This window comes from Bos indicus x Bos taurus, chromosome 4 (assembly GCF_003369695.1).
Source record: "Bos indicus x Bos taurus breed Angus x Brahman F1 hybrid chromosome 4, Bos_hybrid_MaternalHap_v2.0, whole genome shotgun sequence".
Taxonomy (NCBI): domain Eukaryota; kingdom Metazoa; phylum Chordata; class Mammalia; order Artiodactyla; family Bovidae; genus Bos; species Bos indicus x Bos taurus.
Window position 1 is genome coordinate 31,327,690 of NC_040079.1, and position 17,160 is coordinate 31,344,849.

Here is a 17,160-nt window from a genome sequence, read left to right on the forward strand (position 1 = left end):
CTTTTTGAAATTTCAAATCTGGCAATATCTTTGAAAGGCTGCAAAGTTTCTCTTGCAAATAAAACTCACTGGGCATTTTGTGAACAGACAGAACACCTGTGATGCTTGATAACACATTTAAAGGAAAGATCTTTATGCGGCAAACTCTACCACCCATTGCTTTGTAGGATCCTGCTTACATGCAGCAAGATGTCAACTGTGTTAATGTCAGGGCCTTGAATTGTTGCCTTTTCAAAATGTTTTCTCATAAGGTGACAGCAGAATATGAACTTCTCTTACACAAGTCTGTGAAACAGAAATATGCAGACAACTTGAAACTCCCTATGACTCTTAAAGGACTTCTGCTCAGATAACCTGAAATTAGAAACACGGGTTCCTAATCGTGGCCTAACCACTAGGCCACCAGCAAACTCCCCCAAAGTTATGTTTTACTTTTCTTTGTGTACTTTAGATTTCTTTTCTTTTTATTATTTTTTAAAAATGATATTGCCTGAAATTCATTTTGCAAGAAAAAAAAAATGATGGAAAAAGTACAATTCTTTTTGATCCAATGCAGTGAAATTGAAGGAGGAAACAGAGCAGGTTCTATCTTGAAAGCAGGGCTCCATCTTGGGCTGGACTGTGGACTTTGAGCTATATGCCCAGTATCTATGGAAATGACATACCAACTGGAAATCCAGGCCCCTGGAAGGAAGAGCCCCAGTGCTCTCCATCGCCTAAAAGAATACCCTAATTATCTGTGTGACCAAATAGAATCATACATTCTATTATGCTTATCAGGGTATGACCTCAAGCCTATTGATAATTGTCCACTGTTAACTACCTAGGCTTAAGGCATATGAATCACAGGTTAACTTTGATTTTATCTTTCTTTTCCTTGTTCAGACTAGTTTCAGGGAAGCTTATACACTTAGGGTATATAAAGTTTTCACAAAGACTGGTCGGGGTTTTTGGCTAAGAGGAGACTGGTGTAAAAAACTGCACTCCACTATCTGCATTGTCCTTCTGGGTGCGTTTGTTTCCCGGAATGCATGGCTACAACAAAATAAGTGGTGTAGATAATTTTGCTAATACACTTATGTAATTATCTCTGAGAAGAGAAGCTCTAGTTTTCACCAGATTCCCAAAGCCTCCACAATGTCAAAAGGGCTAAAAGAACAATAGCGTGGAATTCTAAGTATCTTGAGGTCAGAGCCATTTTTCTAAGCTGCCTTTTCCCTGCAGAACCTAATAAAAGGACTGGGTTTAACACCCAACGACACTGGTGATTGGTAGTCATGGTTTTCCAGTTCCCCAAATAACATTGACCATAGGAGATAGAGTTTGCTGAATGAACATCGTTACCTATGTATTTTAACATTAAAACTGAGTGCAAATCTTTATTCTTTATCAAGAGAAGGAGAAAAGCTTATTAAGTATCCTATGAATTGGAGAAGGAAGATCTGATTGGGAGAATATTAAAAATATATATATTTCCTTTGGTTGATACCACAAAATGGCGGGGTTTCTTTGCTTGTTCTTATTTCTATACTTATTTCCAACAAAGTCAAAGCCTTTAACCATTAAGCTAAACATCATTAGGGTACTGATAATGTTATGGACTGAATTACCTCTCCTCAAAATTCATATGTTGAAGCCCCACACTCAGACCTCGGAATGCGACCTTATTTGGAGACAAGATCTTTACAGAGGTAATTAAGGTACAATGATGTCATTAGGAAGCTTCCCCAGTGGCTCAGCGGCAAAGAATCTGCCTGCAACGCAGGAGACCCATGTTCTGTCTCTGCATCCGGAAGATCCTCTGCAGTAGGGCACGGCAACCCACTCTAGCATTTTTGCCTGGAGAATCCCCATAGACAGAGGAGCCTTGTGGGCTACAGTCCATAGGGTTGCAAGGAGTCCAAATGAACTGAAGCTACTGAGCACCCACACACATGCACGCATGCACGCGGTCATCAGGGTAAGCACTAATCCACTGAGATTGGCGCCATTACAAGAAGAGAAAATTTGGACATAGGGGCAGATGGGAGACAGAGAGAAGACAGCCATCTACAAACCAAAGAGAGAGGCGTGGAACAGATCCTTTCCTATGGCCTTCAGAATAAAAAACAAAAGAAAGAAAGAAAAAAAAAACATTAGTTTCTTAGACATCTAGCCTTCAGAACTGTAAGAAAATAAGTTTCTATGATTTAAGTCATCCAGTCTGTTGTACTTTATTAAGGGGCTTGTGCGTGCTCACTCACTGTCTGGTTCTTTGCTACCCCATGGACTGCAGCCTGCCAGGCACCTATGTCCATGGGATTTTCCAGGCAAGGATACAGGAGTGGGTTGCCATTTCCTCCTCCAGGGGATCTTTCCAGCCCAGGGATCGAACCTGCATCTCCTGCCTTGGCAGGTGAATTCTTTACCAGTGCCCCACCAGGGCGGCTTGGCTCCAGAGACCATCTTCTCAAAGTGTTAGGCACACTGTGTCTGACTATTATTGTTATCTGTTGTTGATGAAAGTTACCCTACTCTTTCCCATGAGCCCCAAAATCACATGGCTTGGGGGAAAAAAAACAAAAACCCTTCTATGTAAAACAAATAACAAACAAGGATCTACTGTGAGGTGCAGGCTCTTCAGAGTATAAAATACTCTGTATTTTATAACAATCTATAAGGGAATAGAATCTGAAAAATATTAGATGTATGTGTATATATATATATATGTATTTATAGATGCATATATATATATGTATAACTGAATTACTGTTCTATACATCTGAAACTAATAAGACATTGTAAATCAATTATACTTCAATAAAAAGAAAGCAAAACAAACAAACAAAAAAACACCTGTCTGGGTGCTGCATACAGCAGATACAACATACACAAAGGAGACCCACAAGTCTCCTCTCCACCTGTGCCCCTTTCTCGGGAGTGGATGACACTGGCAAAAACCTGGAGTCATGTTAAGTTCCTTGCTTTCCCATTACCTTCCCACCTCCAAGCAATCAATTATTGATTTCTAGTTCTAGTCTCTTCTCTTTATCCCTAATATTAACACTTCCTTTGTTCAAGCTGTCATCATTTCTGCTGTAGATAATAGAGCCTTGTCACCAGTATTTCTGCCTCCAAGCTCCAAGACTCTTCACATTTAAAATACAAAGCTGACCATCTCAATCCTGCCTAAAGAATGAATTATGTGTTCATTAACAGAACCCAGAAGATCCCTCATATCTGACTCCATTCTACCTTTCCAGCCTCAACTTCCACCTCCCACCAAATACCACTTCTTCTGTCTCTTCTCTCTCTCTTTCTCACTCACACACACACACTATTACAACTAGTATATTAGAGTCTACATTGAAAAATTTATTCAGCTCACTAAGAATACATAAAACAATCATTCACAAGGAAACGATGATCAATCAATTTCCTACCCACTGTTTTCCTTCCTGAAAAAACACCCACAAAATTAACTTTTTTATTTACTTGCAGAGAAAAAAATCACTTATAAATCAGTTTTATCAGTAAAGAAAAAAATTTTTAAAGTCATCCTGCAAAGACATAGAACCTACAAAACAATCTCAAACCAGCAATAGTATTTGTGTATTTTATCATCTTAACCCACATTTTCTGTCTGAAAGAAAAGCTAACTGATTCTTCTAGTGACATAAATGGTTAGCATGTGACTAGGTATTTCTGCTTGCTGGAGCTAAAAGCTTCAAGGATACAGAGATTTATTGTTGAAGAAGCCCAGGGGGTTGACCCTGCTCTTCTACTGCCCCCTGCTGCTGAAAATGTGAAGTTTTTCATTTTGTTGCAAATGAGGCTGGAGACAGGTCAAGGTGATGCAAAATTCTAGTAGCTTTTCTTAAGCTTTCTTCCTTTGAATGTCATTTTCTTTAGTCTGCACAAGCTACACTTTGAAAGTATATATAAAAAATTAAGTGTCTCCTGATCACCTGTGCCCTAGGGTCAGAGAAGTTTCAGCCGTTGGCAGACATCCATGGTCAGGTACTGCCGTGGAGTGAAAGAAGGAATCGGAAGTAGTTTTATGTTCGATGTGCTGTGATGTTACTTCATCTTATAACTTTATGGGAGAGCATCATTGTGTGATGTTTCAGAGCACAGGCTTGTAGTCAAAGCCACTCATATCTTCATTTCAGCTCTGCCACCTATGGGACCTATTTTAAAGCTCAGTTTCCTCAGCTGGAAGAAAAAATAATCAAGTAGAAGTTGTAATGAACATTAGAGTACATGCATCTTTTTCAGTTATGCTTTCCTCAGGATCTACGCGCAATAGTGGGACTGCTGGGTCTTACGGTAGTTCTATTCCTAGTTGTTTAAGGAATCTTCATACGGTTCTCCGTAGTGGCTGTACCAGTTTACATTCCCACCAACAGTGCAGGAGGGTTCCCTTTTTTTCACACCCTTTCCAGTATTTTTTGTAGATTTTTTGATGACGGCCATTCTCATTGGTGTGAGGTGATACCTCATTGTAGTTTTGATTTGCATTTCTCTAACAGTGAGTGATGTTGAGCATCTTTTCATGTGCTTATCGGCCATCTGTAGGTCTTCTTTGGAGAAATGTCTGTTTAGGTCTTCTGACCATTTTTTTGATTGGGCTATTTATTTTCCTGGTGTTGAGTTATGTGAGTGGCTTATATAGTCTGGAGATTAATCCTTTGTCAGTTGTTTCATTTGCATTTTATCCCATTCTGTAAGTTGTCTTTTAATCTAGTTTTGTTTCCTTTGCTGTGCAAAAGCTTTTAAGTTTAATGAAGTCCCATTTGTTTATTTCTGTTTTTATTTCTATTACTCTAGTTGGTGGGTCAAAGAAGATCTTGCTGTGATGTATGTCAAAGAGTGTACTACCCATGTTTTCTTCTAAGAGCTTTATAGTTTCTGGCCTTACATTTAAGTCTTTAATCTATTTTGAGTTTATTTTTGTGTATGATATTAGGAAGTGTTTTAGTTTCATCCTTTTATATGTACCTGTCCAGCTTTCCCACTATTTACAGTAACTAGGACATGGAAGTAACCTAGATGTCCATCAACAGACGAATGGATAAGCAGGTTGTGGTACGTATATATTCACTCATAAAAAAGAATACATTTGAGTCAGTCCTAATGAGGTGGATGAACCTAGAACTTGTTATACATAGTGAAGTAAGTCAGAAAGAGAAAAACAAATACCGTATATTAGCACATACATATGGAATCTAAAAGGATGGCACTGATGAGTCTATTTGCAGGGCAGCGGTGGAGACGCAGACATAGACAAGAGACCTGTGGACACGGTGGTGGAAGGAGAGGGTGGGACAAGTTCAGAGAGTAACATGGAAACATATAAAAATTTGCTGTATGACACAGGGAGCTCAAATCAGGTGCTCTGTGACAATGTAGAGGGGTGGGATGGTCAAACATATTTAGGTCTTTTAAATAAAGAACAACTCTGCATATATTTTAGTTATCCTATTCCTCAAACTGAAAATTTTATGATCAGTTTAGATTTCAAATTTAAACTCACCTCTCAGAGGGAATACTCTGGAAAGTGTATCAAGGCTTCCGATAAATGATGACCACTATCGAGTGCCTACCATTTTTATGACAAAGACTCTGCTGATTACTGTATATTTTCTCTAATCTTCTCAACAACTGGCCCTTCAGGTTGAGGGAATACACTCCGAATGTAACTATCTAGCCTAGGTTAACAACTTGCAGATAACTAAACTGGGATTAGTTTGTTCTTTCCCTATATCCTTCAAAGATTGGGTTTTTCATAAAAAACTACCAGAATTTTCTTTAAAAGATATCTTATAAAATAATTATTTGCCAATTTGATTAGGTTTTATGGCTACATGAATGCAAAGAGATTCATTGGATAGATGAATTAGTAGCTCCTAGTGACTGATATCCCTGATAACTCAGACAGTAAAGAATCTGCCTGCAATACAGGATACTTAAGTTTGACCCCTGGGTCAGGATGATCCCTTGGAGAAGGGAATGGCAACTCTGTCCAGTATTCTTGCCTAGAGAATCCCATGGACATAGCAGTCTGGCAGGCTACAGTCCATAGAGTCACAAAGAGTCAGACACAACCAAGCAACTAAGCACACGCACAGCACGCACACACACACACACACACACACAGAGTGACTGATGTGGGCTTCTCTGGTGGCTCAACAGTAAAGAATCCACCTGCTACAGGAAACTTCTTGCAATTCAGGAGACTCGGGGTTCAATCCCTAGGTCAGGAAGATTCCCTGGAGGAGGAAATGGCAACCCACTCCAGTACTATTGCCTGGGGAGTCCCATGGACAGAGGAGCCTGGCAGGCTACAGTCCGTGGGGTCACAAGTGTATGGCATGACTTAGCAACTAAACCACCACCACCATCAGTGAATGATCTGCTTTAAAAATAAAGCAATGAAAACCAAAACTGATGCCACATGAGAAGTAATAGACAGAAGAAATAAAATTTGATTTCTTTGATTTCCTGTTTCATATTGTAATCTATTGATATCTGAAAAAGGTATACCTTACTTTTCAGAAATGGCAACATCTCCTAAAAATAGACTTTGAGTAATATGAGAAACAAAACAAGATTTACTCTTATGAAAAAAAAAATTGTGAAAAGAAAAACAGAATACCCTTAACAAAGTATGAAAAAAAATGTGTACTTTACTTTGTAAGAACCTAGTTCTTAAACTGGGATGCCATTTTTACTTATGGATAACAATACAGAATTTGGTAATCCCCAGCAGTCCATGGGGTCGCAAAGAGTCGGACACGACTGAGCGACTTCACTTTCACTTTTCACTTTCATGCATTGGAGAAGGAAATGGCAACTCACTCCAGTGTTCTTGCCTGGAGAATCCCAGGGATGGGGGAGCCTGGTGGGCTACTGTCTATGGGGTCGCACAAAGTTGGACACGACTGAAGTGACTTGGCAGCAGCAGCAGCAGCAGTGCTGGTAAGGAAAATTGGCCCTCCCATTTACTATTGGTGAGATCCTTAATAGGAACAAACTTTCAGAAGAAAATTTGGCAATAACTCTCTAAGTTAAAATGTATACATCCTTTGCATTAGCCATTCCATTTCATCCTGGCAAGAACATGTATCATCTAAATACAAATACAAATTTTTTCTAAATACAGATCTATCAAATCTGCATTTTTGACACAGGGGGGAAAATTCTCCAGAACGTGAAATATCCGTCAATAAGAACTTTCAAAAACTTTTTCATCTGATATAGTGGAATGTAGCATGATCACTATGAAATGTCCTGATGTGGATAGACACCTAAAATATATAGTCATGTGGGAGATGTAGATATAGACAACTATGGACTAGGAAAAGGAGTTCGTCAAGGCTGTATATTGTCACCCTGTTTATTTAACTTCTATGCAGAGTACATCATGAGAAACACTGGACTGGAAGAAACACAAGCTGGAATCAAGATTGCCAGGAGAAATATCAATAACCTCATATATGCAGATGACACCACCCTTATGGCAGAAAGTGAAGAGGAACTCAAAAGCCTCTTGATGAAAGTGAAAGAGGAGAGTGAAAAAGTTGGCTTAAAGCTCAGCATTCAGAAAACTAAGATCATGGCATCCGGCCCCACCACTTCATGGGAAATAGATGGGGAAACAGTGGAAACAGTGTCAGACTTTATTTTGGGGGGCTCCAAAATCACTGCAGATGGTGACTGCAGCCATGAAATTAAAAGACGCTTACTCCTTGGAAGGAAAGTTATGACCAACCTAGATAGCATATTCAAAAGCAGAGACATTACTTTGCCAACAAAGGTCCGTCTAGTCAAGGCTATGGTTTTTCCTGTGGTCGTGTATGGATGTGAGAGTTGGACTATGAAGAAGGCTGAGCACCGAAGAATTAATGCTTTTGAACTGTGGTGTTGGAGAACACTCTTGAGAGTCCCTTGGACTACAAGGAGATCCAACCAGTCCCTTCTGAAGGAGATCAGCCCTGGGATTTCTTTGGAAGGAATGATGCTAAAGCTGAAACTCCAGTACTTTGGCCACCTGATGGGAAGAGTTGACTCATTGGAAAAGACTCTGATGCTGGGAGGGATTGGGGGCAGGAGGAGAAGGGGACTACAGAGGATGAGATGGCTGGATGGCACCACTGACTCGATGGACATGAGTCTGAGTGAACTCCAGGAGTTGGTGATGGACAGGGAGGCCTGGCATGCTGCGATTCATGGGGTCGCAAAGAGTAGGATACGACTGAGCGACTGATCTGATCTGATCTGATCTGATGGACCATAGCCTTATTTGTGTTAAATATGTTGTTTAATAATTAAACAAAGAGGCCATTAGAGTACGGTGGTTCTTAGCATATATAAGCAAACCAAAAACCTAAGCCTGTAAGTGCCTCCGTGTTACACAGCCAAGACACTAAGGACAACCAATCACAAAGAGCCATCTAGGCGTTAAGCTCCAACTTTAAAAGAATAAAAAAGCTTTAAACCAACATAATATAAAATACTATATGTGTTTCTGGGTTTCCATTTATATATTGGAGCTTAATATTTAAAACGGGTGAACAACAAAGTCCTAGTGTATAGCACATGGAACTCTGCTCAATGTTATATGGCAGCCTGGATGGGAGGGAGGTTTGAAGGAGATTAGATATATGTATGGCTGAGTTTCTTCTCTGTTCACCTGAAACTATCACAGTATTGTTAATCGGCTATATCCCAATACACAATAAGAAGTTCAAATTTAAAAAAATTATTGGAGATTAAAAATGTAAAATAAGACTTTGAATCATCTTGATTACTCCATCTCAACTCAAATATTAAACAAATTTTAGACATAAAAAGACAAGTTCTGTAGTAAAACTTTTTCCTCACAGGAACTATAATGCCTCAAAGAGTTGACTTTTTAAATTTTTATTGGAATAGAGTTGCTTTGCAATGTTGTGTTAGTTTCTGCTGTGCAGCAAAGTGAACCAGCTACACGTATCCTCTCTTTTTTAGATTTCCTTCCCATTTAGATCACCACTGAGTAGAGCGCCTTGTTCTTTATAGCAGATTCTTATTAGTTATCTATTTTATACATAGTACTGTATACATATCAATCCCAATCTCCCAGTTTTTATTAGTTATCCCAATCTCCCAATTCATCCTCTTCCCACCCTTGGCATTCATCATGTTTTCTCTACATTTGTGTCTCTGTTTCTGATTTGCAAACAAGTTCATCTGTACCAGTTTTCTAGATACCAGATTCCACCTTTGTAAGTGATATTATACAATATTTGTTTTTCTCTGTCTGACTTACTTCACTCTGTCTCTAGGTCTATCCACGTCTCTGCAAATGGCACTCTATGACTGAATAATGTTCCATTGTGTATAGGTACGTTTTTTTAAATTAACTTTTAAAAAATATTTTATTTGACTGTAAATCTTAGTTTAGGCATACAGGGTCTTAGTTGAGGCCTGTGTGGGATCTTAGTTCCCCTGCATTGCCAGGCAGATTCTTAACCACTGGACGACCCAGGAAGTCCCCATGTGGACCAATATTCATTAGCCTTTCCTCTGTTGATGGACATTTAGGTTGCTTCCATGGCCTGGCTATTGTAAATAGTGCTGCAATGAACATTACAGTGCATGCATCTTTTTGAATTATGGTTTTCTCCAGGTATATGCCCAGGAGTAGGATTTCTGGGTTTTACAGGAGTTATATTTTTAGTTTTTTTGAGAAACTTCCATACTATTCCCCAGTACGGAGATTGTACCAATTTACATTTCCACCAACACTGTAGAAGGGCTCCCTCTTCTCCACATCCTCTTCAGCGTTTATTGTTTGTAGATTTTTTGATAATGCCATTCTTATCGATGTAAGTGAAGTGAAGTCGCTCAGTCGTGTCCGACTCTTTGCGACCCCGTGGACAGTAGCCTACCAGGCTCTGCCATGCATGGGATTTTCCAGGCAAGAATACTGGAGTGGGCTGCCATTTCCTTCTCCAGGGGATCTTCCCAACCCAGGGATCGAACCTGGGTCTCCTGCATTGCAGACAGACGCTTTACCGTCTGAGCCACCAGGGAAGCACTTAATTGTAGTTTTGATTTGCATTTTTCTAACAGTTAGTGATGTTGAGCATCTTTTCGTGTGTCTGTTGGCCATCTGTGTCTCTTTGGAGTACTTTTAAGATCTTAATGACTTTGTACCACAACCTGCAAGTATAAGGCCCCTTGTGAATTTGGTACATCCCAAACAGCCACCACTTTGTGCCTTCATCACTTTTGCCTCTTAAAGGAAGTCTGCGGCAAGGGAAGAAGGAGACATTTATTCAGGTGAGCCCAAGTAGGGCATTCAAGTACAACTACTCTTGGCTTTTACAGGGAATTGAAGGCTGATTGTGTCTGTATCAGATGTTTCTTTTAATCCTGTGCAAATTACAGTCCTCAGTAGAATCAGAGAAAACATTCTAGCTCTTTTTCCTTATCTCTTCTCTCCTTTTATTTTCTTCTCTCCCATTCTTCCCCACCCCCTTCCTTCCCTTACCCTCTGTCTGCAAGCAGAGGAGAAAAGATAAGAATCCAGGTTCTCAATTTTATTGATGGGTTTTATCAATAGATTTTTCACTTTCCAAAGTTTAAACACACTATATGAAATTTCAGTGTCATCAAAATGTCAGTATCTTGTGCAGGATGACTGTGTTGGCACAATCCCAGCAGCTTTGCCTGTGAAACAGATCATGTAAGTCTTAATCCTCTAAGCTGGGGCCACTGGTGGGCAAACTGCTGAGTCCTGAAATATCAGTCCTGGACCCAGGGTTGAGATTGCACTGCTTGTCAAATTCAAAAGGAAATTGCCATTCACCAGGTATAGTAATTCAAAAAGTCTTTCCAAAAATGACCTCTCCATGAGAGATGATCCTTTTAGAGTTAGTCTACAAAGAACACTTTAAAATGGGCATATTGTTCATTTACTCTGATAGGTAGACTTACGAGTTTACACAGAAGAACGAAATACTACAAAGAGATAAAACATTTCTGCTTCCCCATTTGTTCTGTGAGTCTTCATTTATAAAGGTGACTGAGTGGCTATGCAGAGAACCATGTGAGGAACACCAGGTTTTGGACAAAACACAGATGCAGGAGTAGGGCAGAACTTATTCCAGGGTCAACTGGCTCATTTGAATAACTTTAGCAGGCTTTGGGCTGCATGGAGGAAAACATTCTATTTGATCCTCTTATTGTCCTTGCATGTGTGTGTGTGTGTGTGTGCATGTGTGTGTGCATGAATGCGAGCGTGCTTAGTGGCTCAGTCGTGTCCAAGTCTTTGTGATCCTATGGACTGTAGCCCACCAGGCTCCTCTGTCCATGGGGATTCTCCAGAGAAGAATGATGGAGTGGGTTGCTATGTGCTCCTCCAGCTTGGAGTCCTTCAGTTCAGTTCAGTTCAGTTAAGTCGCTAAGTCATGTCTGACTCTTTGCCACCCCATGAATAGCAGCACGCCAGGCCTCCCTGTCCTTCACCAACTCCCAGAGTTTACTCAGACTCACGTCCATCGAGTCAGTGATGCCATCCAGCCATCTCATCCTCTGTCATCCCCTTCTCCTCCTGCCCCCAATCCCTCCCAGCATCAGACTATTTTCCAATGAGTCAACTCTTCACATGAGATGGCCAAAGTACTGGAGTTTAAGCCTCAGCATCATTCCCTCCAAAGAAATCCCAGGGCTGATTTCTTTCAGAATGGACTGGTTGGATCTCCTTGCAGTCCAAGGGACTCTCAAGAGTCTTCTCCCACACCACAGTTCAAAAGCATCAATTCTTCGGTGTTCAGCCTTCTTCACAGTCCAACTCTCACATCCATACATGATCACAGGAAAAACCATAGCCTTGACTAGATGGACCTTTGTTGGCAAAGTTGAGTCTAAAAATTAAACTGACAAAGGCGGATTAGCAGGAGAAAAGCATACAAATCTGTTTTATGTTTAATATGTTTTATGGGACACCAGTGCCTTCATCAAAAATATGAAGACCCCAAGAAAACAGTTCAACCTGTGTAGTTAAATTCTAGGCTGGATGAAGAAGGGCAGTGGGGGAGAAATATGATGAGTTAAAAGGAGTATGAGGTAATTGTAGGAAACTGGAGGAAACAGCAAGGTGAGTTGGTTAGATCCTTTTTGGCATTCTTTGGTCTTCAGAGAAAAGGCTGCTTCTTTCCTCCAGGTCCACAGGGGACACCTTTCACATGAAGGTCTTTTGGCCTATTCAGGGAAGAAAAGTGGAATGGGGAAGGACTTATAGTGATCTTCTTGCTTCCACTCTTTTTCAAACTCTTTCAACTTAAAATATTCAGTAACCAATGTGCCATAATTTGGGGTTGTGTGTCCAGAACCCCAACAGGGCTAAAGAAGTGCTCTCCAGTTCTCTGGAATCTGGCCCTAGGATGATGAAGGCAGAAGAGTATAGCCTCCTGGTGTGTGCAGGTCCATAGAGGAGGTAGGACTTGGATTGGTTAGTTTACATATCAAATTTCACGCTTTTTGCTATTTGTGAGAATTGACTAGTCCTGGAAAGTGCAGTCCATTTCCTGCCAGAAAGGTGTTTTAAGATGTTAGAACATCCGCAGACACAGAAAATGAATGACTGTTACTATTATTATTAAACAGGAAGATAGGAGTAAGATCATTTTCAACATGTACCCCCCCAAAACAAAGAAGAGTGATGGGGAGCATTTCCAAAGTTGAAAATAATTTTAAATGAAGTGTTCCAAAATAAATACCCTCTGGCAAAGTAAAGCAAAAATGCATTCAACACAAGGTAGCTAAACAACTGAATTAAAAACATCAAATTTACTTTTAATCTGTAGTTATTATATTCAATAGTCACTACAACCTTTTTTATACAACTTTTATTGAGCACATATTCTGTGCCAGGAATTGTGCTGTGTCATAGGATCCCAGCATGTGGTTGTCCCTTCGCTAAGCTTATCTGGGAGTGGGTTAGAAAGAATACAGGCTGGAAATCACTTTAAAAGTGCAGCATAAAGATACATGGCAAGTAAATGTCCTCACAGTCCTCAACTATCTAGTCACACAACAACAGGGCATACCTAATAGTAGTCTTCCTCATAGAAGGTCAAACATCTTCTAAAGATCAATTAATTTGCCAACAGCCAATTTATTAAAATTTGAGAAATTCATTTTTTATTACTACTACATTACCAAATAAAGAAATGAAGAAGCTCTATATAGTCAGCAAAAACAAGACCGGGAGCTGACTGTGGCTCAGATCATGAACTTATTGCCAAATTCACACTGAAATTGAAGAAAGTGGATAAAAACCACTAGACCATTCAGGTATGACCTAAATCAAATCCCTTATGATTTTACAGGGGAAGTGAGAAATAGATTTAAGGGACTAGATCTGATAGACAGAGTGCCTGATGAACTATGGATGAAGGTTTGTGACATTGTACAAGAGACAGGGATCAAGACCATCCAAAAGAAAAAGGAATGCAAAAAAAAAAAACCAAAATGGCTGTCTGAGGAGGCCTTACAAATAGCTGTGAAAAGAAGGGAAGCAAAAAGCAAAGGAGAAAAGAAAAGATATTCCCATCTGAATGCAGAGTTCCAAAAAACAGCAAGGAGAGATTAAAAAAGAAAAAAAAAAAAGCCTTCCTCAGCAATCAATGCAAAGAAATAGAGGAAATCAACAGAATGGGAGAGACTAGAGATCTCTCCAAGAAAATTAGAGATACCAAGGGAATATTTCATGCAAAGATGGGCTAGATAAAGGACAGAAATCGTGTGGACCTAACAGAAGCAGAAGATATTAAGAAAAGGTGGCAAGAACACACAGAAGAACTGTACAAAAAAGATCTTCATGACCCAGATGATCATGATGGTGTGATCACTGACCTAGAGCCAGACATCCTGGAATGTGAAGTCAAGTGGGCCTTAGAAAGCATTACTACAAACAAAGCTAGTGGAGGTGATGGAATTCCAGTTGAGCTATTTCAAATCCTGAAAGATGATGCTGTGAAAGTGCTGCACTCAATATGCCAGCAAATTTGGAAAACTCAGCAGTGGCCATGGGACTGGAGAAGGTCAGTTTTCATTTCAATCCCAAAGAAAGGCAATGCCAAAGAATGCTCAAACGACCGCACAATGGCACTCATCTCACATGTTAGTAAAGTAATGCTCAAAATTCTCCAAGCCAGGCTTCAGCAATATGTGAACCATGAACTTTCTGATATTCAAGCTGGTTTTGGAAAAGGCAGAGGAACCAGAGATCAGATTGCCAACATCTACTGGATTATGGAAAAAGCAAGAGAGTTCCAGAAAAACATCTATTTCTGCTCTATTGACTATGCCAAAGCCTTTGACTATGTGGATCACAATAAACTGTGGAAAATTCTTAGCGATGGGAATACCAGACCATCTGACCCATCTCTTGAGAAACCTGTATGCCAGTCAGGAAACAACAATTAGAACTGGACATGGAACAACAGACTGGTTCCAAATAGGAAAAGGAGTACGTCAAGGCTGTATATTATCACCCAGCTTATTTAACTTATATGCAGAGTACATCATGAGAAACGCTGGGCTGGGAGAAGCACAAGAAGAAATCAAGATTGCCGGGAGAAATATCAATGGCCTCAGATATGCAGACAACACCATTCTTATGGCAGAAAGTGAAGAGGAACTAAAAAGCCTCTTGATGAAAGTGAAAGAGGAGAGTGAAAAAGTTGGCTTAAAGCTCAACATTCAGAAAACTAAGATCATGGCATCTGGTCCCATCACTTCATGGCAAATAGATAGGGAAACAGTGGAAACAGTGTCAGACTTTATTTATTTGGGCTCCAAAATCACTGCAGATGGTGACTGCAGCCATGAAATTAAAAGACACTTATTCCTTGGAAGGAAAGTTATGACCAACTTAGATAGCATATTTAAAAGCAGAGACATTAGTTTGCCAACAAAGGTCCATCTAGTCAAGGCTATAATTTTTCCAGTAGTCATGTATTGCTTTGAGAGTTGGATAGTGAAAAAAGCTGAGCACTGAAGAATTGATGCTTTTGAACTGTGGTGTTGGAGAAGACTCTTGAGAGTCCCTTGGATTGCAAGGAGATCCAACCAGTCCATCCTAAAGGAGATCAGTCTTGGGCGTTCATTGGAAGGACTAATGTTGAAGCTGAAACTCCAATACTTTGGCCCCCTCATGTGAAGAGTTGACTCATTGGAAAATAGTCTGATGCTGGGAGGGATTGGGGGCAGGAGGAAAAGGGGATGACAGAGGATGAGATGGCTGAATGGCATCACCTACTCCATGGACATGGGTTTGGGTAGACTCCTGGAGTTGGTGATGGACAGGGAGGCCTGGCGTGCTGTGATTCATGAGGTTGCAAAGAGTCAGAGATGACTGAATGACTGAACTGAACTGAACCAAATAAAGGCTACTGTTTTGGAAATTTTTCTTATTTCACCTCTTTCTGCTTTTCTTTTTTTTTCCTATATATTCCTGTGGGCTATTTCCTGTTAGTCATTTTTGCGCTTGCATAATATCTGCATAGATTAAGAATCCAAGAATTAATTTTCCTAAATGGACATATTGATGCAAAGTTCACTGGCAAGAGCTTTTTTAAAAAAATAATTAGTTTTTTAAATTTTTCCTGTGCTGGGTCTTTATTGCTTTGCGAGGATTTTCTCTAGTTGGGGTGCATGGGCTTCTCATTGTTGGGGCTTCTTGTTGCGGAGTACAAGCTCTAGGCATGTGGGCTTCAGTAGTTGCAGCACACAGGATCACAAGTCATGGCTTGCAGGCACTAGAGTGCAGAATCAGTAGTTGTGGCACACGGGCTTAGTTGCTCGGTGGCATATAAGATCTTCCCAGACCAGGGAACAAACCTGTGTCTTCTGTACTGGCAGGCCATCCGTGCCCACTGCACCACCAGAGAAGTCTTTAAGGGCATTTTTTAACACCACTTTTCATGATTTCATTATTGCTTAGCAAATATCCTTAAACCATTTTTCAGCATCTCTTAGAAATGTCTATTTAATTCTCATGAATCAGTTCAGTCACTCAGTCATGTCTGACTTTTTGCTACCCCATGAACTGCAGCACACCAGGCCTCCCTATCCATTACCAACTGCTGGAGTCTACCCAAACCCACATCCATTAAGTCGATGATGCCATCCAACCATCTCATCTCTGTCGTCCCCTTCTCCTCCTGCCCTCAATCTTTCCCAGCATCAGGGTCTTTTCAAATGAGTCAGCTCTTCATATCAGGTGGCCAAAGTATTGGAGTTTCAGCTTCAGCATCAGTCCTTCCAATGAACACCCAGAACTGATCTCCTTTAGAATGGACTGGTTGGATCTCTTTGCAGTCCAAGGGACTCTCAAGAGTCTTCTCCAACACCACAGTTCAAAAGCATCAATTCTTCAGTGCTCAGCTTTCTTCACAGTCCAACTCTCACATCCATACATGACTACTGGAAAAACCATAGCCTTGACTAGATGGACCTTTGCTGACAAAGTAATGTCTCTGCTTTTTAATATTCTGTTTAGATTGGTCATAACTTTCCTTCCAAGGAGTAAGTGTCTTTTAATTTCATGGCTGCAGTCACCATCTGCAGTGATTTTGGAGCCCAAATAAATAAAGTTTGACACTGTTTCCACTGTTTCCCCATCTATTTCCCATGAAGTGATGGGACCAGATGCCATGATCTTCGTTTTCTTAATGTTGAGCTTTAAGCTAAATTTTTCACTCTCTTCTTTCACTTTCATCAAGAGGCTCTTTAGTTCTTCTTCACTTTCTGCCATAAGGGTAGTGTCATCTTCATATCTGAAATTACTGATATTTCTCCTGGCAATCTTGATTCCAGCTTGTGCTTCCTCTAGCCCAGCATTTCTCATGGTGTACTCTGCATATAAGTTAAATAAGCAGGGTGATAATATACAGCCTTGATGTACTCCTTTTCCTATTTGGAACCAGTCTGTTGTTCCACGTCCAGTTCTGATTTGTGCTTCCTGACCTGTATACAGGTTTCTCAAGAGGCAGGTCCAGTGGTCTGGTATTTCCATCTCCTTCAGAATTTTCCACAGTTTTTTTAATAATATTGAATATATGTGAAGAACTGACTTATTAGCAGAGATTCTGATGCAGGGAAACATTGAAGGCAGGAGGAGAA

The 17,160-nt window shown here is 40.3% G+C and overlaps 1 non-coding gene across 1 annotated transcript; it reads right to left on the reverse strand.

Moving 5' to 3' along the window:
* Positions 1 to 9,987: 9,987 nt before the first annotated feature.
* Positions 9,988 to 10,059, reverse strand: TRNAC-GCA. The gene has a single exon. It is a non-coding gene; the product is annotated as a tRNA-Cys (tRNA).
* Between the last annotated feature and the right edge of the window lie 7,101 nt (positions 10,060 to 17,160).